Source organism: Equus caballus, chromosome X (genome assembly GCF_041296265.1).
Source record: "Equus caballus isolate H_3958 breed thoroughbred chromosome X, TB-T2T, whole genome shotgun sequence".
Lineage (NCBI taxonomy): Eukaryota > Metazoa > Chordata > Mammalia > Perissodactyla > Equidae > Equus > Equus caballus.
Window position 1 is genome coordinate 108,951,877 of NC_091715.1, and position 7,765 is coordinate 108,959,641.

At 42.9% G+C, this 7,765-nt stretch overlaps 1 pseudogene; it reads left to right on the forward strand.

Annotated features, from left to right (window-relative positions):
* Positions 1-1,780: 1,780 nt before the first annotated feature.
* LOC100059069 (calicin-like) lies at positions 1,781-6,233 on the forward strand (annotated as a pseudogene).
* The last annotated feature ends 1,532 nt before the right edge of the window (positions 6,234-7,765 follow it).

The following is a 7,765-nucleotide window of genomic DNA, read 5'->3' on the forward strand; positions in this document are numbered from 1 at the left end:
ATGACTGTAAAATTCTCAGGCCAAAGAACTTTTCAACATGTAGTTTCCTCTTATACCCCTTGACACTCTGGCTATTGGGAAAGAGATTCTATTAGGCAGTTTTTACATGAACTGAGCTTCCAGGTCTCACAGAGCTGCTCCAGGCTCAATATTCTTAGTGCATTGTCATGAAATACATGGGCTCTTCAAGCTAGTACCTCCAAGACGAAATCAGCCAGTTGACATATTCTGGATCCATCTTCCTGGAGGAGCAGGAGATAGAGGGGGCAGAGATCAGAAGTTGGGGTTGTCCTGGGACTGAGTAGTTGCTAGTAGTATCTGGAGAATCCCAGGAATCGCTAAGTATATTGTATGGTTCTAGAGAGGGACCTTCCACTCACTCACCACTGAAAATTTGATTAGCATTGTATGAATTCCTTGACTGAACAGAACATGGTACCCATAAACTCAACAATAGAGCTTGACAACTTTTATTTCTCAAGGTTGGGCCAGGGATCGTTTTGCTACAAATAGTCTAGAACTAGATGAACTAGAGGACACAAGCGAAGTCAGTTTAGGAGAGCTGAACTAGATGCTTCTCATATTCAAATATTTTTCTTTCTATGAGGTCATAGAGGTTATAATTCATAAGGATTGAAAAACGGCTGGGGTACTGCAGAGATCAAAAGACATCACACTATTCTCAAGTTGACCTCGAAGGCCATTCGTTACTCATCCTAGAGTCATTTATTGGGTGCCCAGTATGAAGCTGGTTTAGGAAATTAAGGATTAGTGGTTATGGGTAACAATATAGAGACTGTGGTAAAGCTGATAGAAGGAGATCTCCCTTGGAGTGGCAAGTTAGAGAGGCCAGCCCTGTTATTAGAGAGAAATGTTTCAGTTTCTTCCCACAGGAAGAGTGAAAGTCCTGAGGAAACTCATTTCAGAAAATTTTAAGATGTTGGCAAGAGACCACAGCTTCAGAAACCAGAGGCATTGCACATTACACTCACACTTCCATATCCAGTTATCCATGGCCCATCACTTACTTGAGCTATGGTCAGAGGGCATGAATCAAACGGATCCTGATAAACACTGTGATGATCATTTAGAGCTTGCCTCCTCAACATCTGCTACCTTTCTTTCTAATGATACCTGAATTTTGTTTGAGGATCCAACCCTACCCCACATACTGTCTATATGGATTAAATGAGTTCTAAACCATGGACTCCAAGTGTAGTCACAGAACGTGAGCCTAAGTCAATATATCTTATCTGCTTAAGCCAGAATACTCGTTCAAGATTGGCCATATGACCGTATCAGAGCCACTGAGTCTGAATTTTGCCGAGAGTGCTAGGAGAGAGGCACTTGCCCTCACTCCTCACTCCGTGACTTGAATCTGGAAAGCTGGGAGGTGGGTGATTCTGCAGCTATTTGGCTACCATGAGAGGATACCTGAAGAAACCAGGAACTACCATCTTGAGCTGCATTGACCACTATGTAGCCACTAGCCACATGAGGCTATTTAAATTTAAATAGGACTTCTAATATTCAGGTTACTCCAACCCAGGATGGAATAACAGGGATCAGTTTACATTTCCTCTTCAAACAACTGATAAACCCGACAGAATGTAAGAAACAAAAGTTTTCAAAACACTAAATATTAGGCACTGAAAGATAGTGATCCCCAAGAGATGGGAAACAAAGGAGGTAAGCCTTACGACTGACCTGGCTTAGTGCCTTGAGAGAGTTTACAGGCCATGGCATGCAGGGGGGAATCAGGCAGAGCCAAGTGGAATCCATGAGTGAGGAGATGGAGCTGAAAGTCCAGGAGACCAAGGCAACTAGAGAATTCAGGAAACATTACCAGAGAGGGGAGAGCTGCACCAATCAAGAGCCTCAAGCATCTACAGAGAGCACCCCCCCCCCCCCCCCCCCACTGCTTAGGAATGCAGCAGAGTACTAAGCAGCACATGCCTTTGAGGAAACTACTCAAGGCCTGGGGAAATAATCACCCTAAAGAACTAGAAGGAAGAGCGCCCCAAAGGAGTAGAAAACATACAGAGCCTGGAACCATGTCTTTTCCTATCAGCCAAAGTGGAGAAGTTCATACTTCATGGGGCATTGGGTAGAATACTTAGGAAAACATTGCCTCAGTTGTGGAAAGTAATTGGCCCTAGACGGAGCACTGCTTCAGATCCACTTAATGAATCATAAAAGCATGACCTGAAAGATCAAACTGTTTCCAAGTAACAACTGCATCCTGGAAGAAAGCTCAAGAATATTTATAGGAATGCAAAAATATCCAGCACTCAATAAAATAAAAGTCACGGTATCTGATATCCAATAAAAGATTACCAGCCATGCAAGGAGGCAGGAAAACACGACTCATTAAGAAGAGTAATCACTTGAAACTCACACAGATTTTAGATTTAGCGGAGAAGGACATTAAAACAGTTATCATAACTGTATTCCATAGGTTCAAAAAGTTAAGTAGAGACATGAACAATATAGAAAAGACACAAATCTTACTTCTGGAGATGAAAACTACAATGTGTAAGATGAAAAATACATTGGATGGGATAAGTGACAGATTAGACATTGCAGAAGAAATGATCGGTAAACTTGAAGATGAAGATATAACAATAGAAACTATCCAAAACAAAACACACAGAGAAAAAAGAATCCAAAAAAAGGAAAAGAGCATCAGTGAGCTGTCAGAAAACTATGCATTCTAATTTATGGGTGATTGGAGTCCCTGAAGGAAAAGAAAGAAGGGGAGGCAGGAAAAATATTTGGAAAAATAATGGCTAAAATTTTTCCAAATTTGATGAAAACTATATACCTCTAAACCAAAGAAGCTCAGTGAGCTGCATGCACAAGAGACATGAAAAAAGCTACACCAAGGCATATCGCAATGTGTTGCTCAATACCAGTGAGAGAGAGAAAATCTTAAAAGCATCCAGAGGTATAAGGCACATAAGTACAGAAGAACAAGAATAAAGGTGACGACAGATTTCTCATTGGAAACAATGCAAGAGAAAAGAGAGTAGAACAGTATCTTCAACATAATGAAAGATCCAATGATACTGCAATAAAAAGAAAAAAACAAATACCGGCAGCTCACCCGTGGTGGACAGGTTTCAGCAGAACTTCCAGACTAAGACAGATTAGGAAGAATGACCTGGCCACCCAATTCCGAAAAAATTGCTCAGGAAACCCTGTGAATAGCAGCAGAGCATTGTCTGATAGAGTGCCAGAAGGTGAAAAGATAGTGCAAAAAAGAGCAGGCAGGGTTCCACTATGCTGTCCACAGGGTCACTAGGAGTTGAAAGCCACTTGATGGCACTAACAACAATACGGAAGTTGGCATTTATTGAATATTTGCTATGAGCCAAACACGGTGCTAACACTCTCTGGTCATTTTCTCATTTAAAGTCTTAACAACCTTTGAAGCAGGGACTGTTATTCCCATCTCACACATGAGGAAACTGAGGTTTAGGGAGTCTGAGCAACTTGTCCAAGTCCACACTTGATGGATAGAGCTGACCCACCACAGCCCCCCATGTTTTACAACTAGAGCCTTGGAAATATGCAGAAGACATCTCAGTTTGCCTTGGAACTGAAGTAATCAGGGCTTTAGAGGCCCTTCCATCCCCACTCCCTGGATGCTAACTCCAGCATCCTTGCTTCAGGGAGTGGCCTCTGCCTCTCCCTCTATTCTAAAGAAGAATAGTCTCTGTGGCCACAAAGCTGAGAAGCCAAAGACAGAGCCATTCTTCTCTGAAGGCCAGAACCTTGAGAGAGAAAGGTACTTCCAGACCTGAGAATCAGAGACTGAGAAAAGCTGAGTAGTGAGGAGCTTCCTGGAAGGGTGGAAAGAGTACTAAGTTACAGAAGGCTTGGGTTCCAGGTCCTGCTCTGCTTCAAATGGCTGTGTAGTCTAGGAGAAGTCTCTTTTCTTGTCTGGGCCTCAGTTTCCCTCCTGTACAATGGGAGGATTCTTCTGGATGATCTAATAATCTCTTTCCTTCCCCCAGCCTCCTCTATTCCTTCCTACACCACCCCCTGCCCAACTGGCTCTGACATTCCAGAAGCAGCCTTGAACTGAGGTTTGAAGGTCCCAGGTGTAAATTGCAACCCATCTCTGAGTTTCCTCCTGAGCTCTGGGCCCTGGGGACTAGGTCCTGATAGGGTATCTGGCCTTGGCAGGTTGGAGCCATCAGAGGGGAGAAAGACCCTGAGCCTCTGAGAAAGGTCTCAGGAGGACCTGCATTGTGATGACCACATCAACTATGACATCATCCTCTCTCCCAACCTTTACTCCTCCCTGATCAACTGCTCTGCAAACAACCATCAAGCTGAACCCTAAAGGCCCAAGAAAGTGTTCTGCAGTACCTGCTCCTGATCTTCTGCCAAAGCTGGTAAGAAGCACCGTGAAATTGATATACACAGAGAAAAACTACAACAGCTTCATGCTGCAGAAACTGAACAAACAGAGGAAACTCAAAGAGTTCTGGGACATGGCCCTGACTGTGGACCACCATGTCTTTTATGCACATCGCGTCGCTCTGGCTTCTGTCTCTTCATTAGTAAGGAACATCATCTCTAGCGATGATGTAAAGACCATTGATGAGCTGTTTATCACCATTGATCCCAACTACCTGAGTCCAGCCACAGTGGACCAGCTCCTGGACTACTTCTACAGTGGCAAGGTGGTGGTCTCCAAGCAGAATGTGGAGGAACTCCTTCGTGGGGCCCAGTATTTCAAGACACCACGCCTTCAAATCAACTGCAGTGATTACCTGATTAAGTCCATCCACCACACCAACAGTTTGCGCTACCTCCTCTTGGGTGAGTTGTTTGGGCTCAAAGAGGTATCGGACTTGGCCTACACTGGCATTCGCGACAACTTCCACTACTGGGCCAGTCCTAAGGGCTCCATGCAGCCTGAGAGCTTCATGCACTGTCCACCTGTCATCTTCAGCCGCCTGCTGCAAGATGAAAACTTGCATGTGCTCAGAGAGGACCAGGCTCTCAGTGCACTTATCAGCTGGGTGTACTTCAGGAAGGATAAGCAGGAGAAATATTTCAAGAAGTTCTTCAGTTACATTAATCTTAATGCCGTCTCCAACAAGACACTAGTGTTTGCCAGCAACAAGTCGAGGGGCCTGGAGAACAGCTCAGCCCACAGAAAAATGATTGAGAGTGTTCTTGCAGGATGAAAGCAGGAGAGGCCATCCTGCCTGCTGAGCTACAGGGGAAAGGGGCCCTGCTTGATTCGGTGGTCATCCTAGGTGGCCAAAAGGCCGAGGGCAAGTTCAACAGTGGAGTATTCGCCTATATCATCCAGGAGAACCTGTGGTTGAAGCTCTCAGAGATGCCCTATCAGGCAGCATCACTTAGTGCCACCGCTGCTGGTCACTACATCTACATCTCTGGTGGCACCAATGAGCAGATTACAGGGCTGAAGACAACTTGGCGGTATAACATAAATGACAACTCCTGGACCCAGTTGCCTGACCTGCCAATTGGGCTTGTCTTCCACACCATGGTGACCTGTGGGGGGACAGTATACTCAGTGGGTGGGAGCATTGCCCCAAGGCAGTATGTCTCTAACATCTATCATTATGATGAGTGCAAGGAGGCCTGGTGCCTGGCAGGAAAGATGAGCATCCCTATGGATGCCACAGCCGTGATCACCAAGGATGACCAGAGCCTGTACATTGTCACTGGGCAGTGCTTGGTGAAGGGCTACATCTCCCGAGTTGGAGTGGTGGACTGCTTTGACACCAACACTGGGGAGGTGGTCTACAGTATCACCTTCCCCATTCAGTTCAACCACCGGCCCCTGCTCTCTTTCCCTCAGGACAACATCCTCTGTGTGCAGGGCCACCGGCAGAGCATGCAAATCAACCTGCAGAAGACAAAGACCAACAAGATGACCACATCAGTGCCTCTCTTGCCCAACAACTGCCCCCTGGACGTGTCCCATTCTATATGCTCCATTGGAGATGGCAGGGTGTTTGTATTTGGGAGTGTCACCACAGCCAGCGATGTTCAGAAAGGGGACTACACTATCAATCCAAGTGCCTACTTACTAGACCAAAAGACAGGTGAATGGAAGACCCTGGCCCCCCCACTGGAGGCACTGGACTGTCCCACCTGCTGTCTAGCCAGGCTACCTTGCAAGATTCTTCAAAGGGATTAAACCACATTTTGTTTGAAAAATAAAAAATAATGAAAGAAAAAAATATGTCAATGTAGAATTGTGTACACTTTAAAAATACATTTCAAAAATTAAGGTGAGGGGTTGGCCCCATGGCCAAGAGGTTAAATTCGCATGCTCTGCTTTGGCAGCCCAGGGTTTCACTGGTTTGGATCCTGGGCATGGACACGGCACCACTCATCAGGCCATGTTGATGTGGCGTCCCGCATGCCACAACTAGAAGGACTCACAACTAAAAATATACAGCTATGTACTAGGGGAATTTGGGGGAGAAAAAGCAGGGGAAAAAAATAAGATTGGCAACAGTTGTTAGCTCAGGTGCCAATCTTTAAAAAAAAAATTAAGGTGAAAAAGAGACACTTTCAGACATACAATCACTGAAAGAATTCACTATCAGCAAACTCACACTACAAAAAAATGTTAAAGAAAGTCTTTCAGGCAGAAGGAAAATGATAGCACGTGGAAATACGGATCCACACAAAAGAATGAAGGGCACCAAAAATGGTTACCACATGTGTAAATATATGAATTTTGTAAATTGTTTTAAAAGATAACTGGCTGTTTACACCAAGTAATATAGTAAAAATATGCTATGGGTTTTATAACATATGTATAAGTAAAATGCATGACAATGATAGCATTAAGGCAGAGATGGGAGAAAAGGTAGCATACTACTGTAAACTTCCTGTACTATATGTGAAGTGGTATAGTATCACCTGAAAGTAGACTGTGATGACTTTAAGATGTGTATTATAAACCCTAAAACAAAAACTAAATTAACAAAACAAATAATTATAGCTAATTAGTCAACAAAGGAGATAAAGTAGTATCATAAAAATACAGAATTAATCCAAAATAAGGAAGGAAAAAAGAAAAAAGAACAAAGAACAGAGGAGACAAATAGAAAACAAATAGCAAGCTACTAGCATGAAACTTAATCATATCATTAATCACATTAAGTATAAATGGCCTAAACACTCTAAACAAAAGGCAGAGATTTCCAGATTCCATAAAAAAGCAAAACCCAAATATATGCTGCCTACAGAAAACACACTTTATATATACAAAGCACAAATAGATTAAAAATACAAAGATGGATAAAGATATAAAGAAGAACAATCTCAAATCAATGAACCCAGCTTCTACCTTAGGAAACTAGAAAAGAAGAGCAAATTAAACAAAAAGTAAACAGAAGAAAGGAAATAATAAAGAACAGAGAAAAATCATTGAAATTGAAAACAGAGACACAATAAAGAAAAGTGATGCCTGATTAAGCATAAATCCATTAAAGAACACATAGGTAAATTAGGCTTCATCAAAATTAAAAACTTCTGCCCTTCAAAAGATGCCATTAAGGAAGTGAAAAGGCAAACCACAACTGGAGGAAATATTTGCAATATATATGTATATCTGACAAAGGATTGCTATCCAGAATATATAAATAACTCCTAAAACTCAAATAAGAAGAGAACTCAATTTAAAAAATAAACAACAGAGTGGAACAGATACTTCACTGAAGAAAATATACAACTGGCCATTAAGCATGTGAAATGGTGC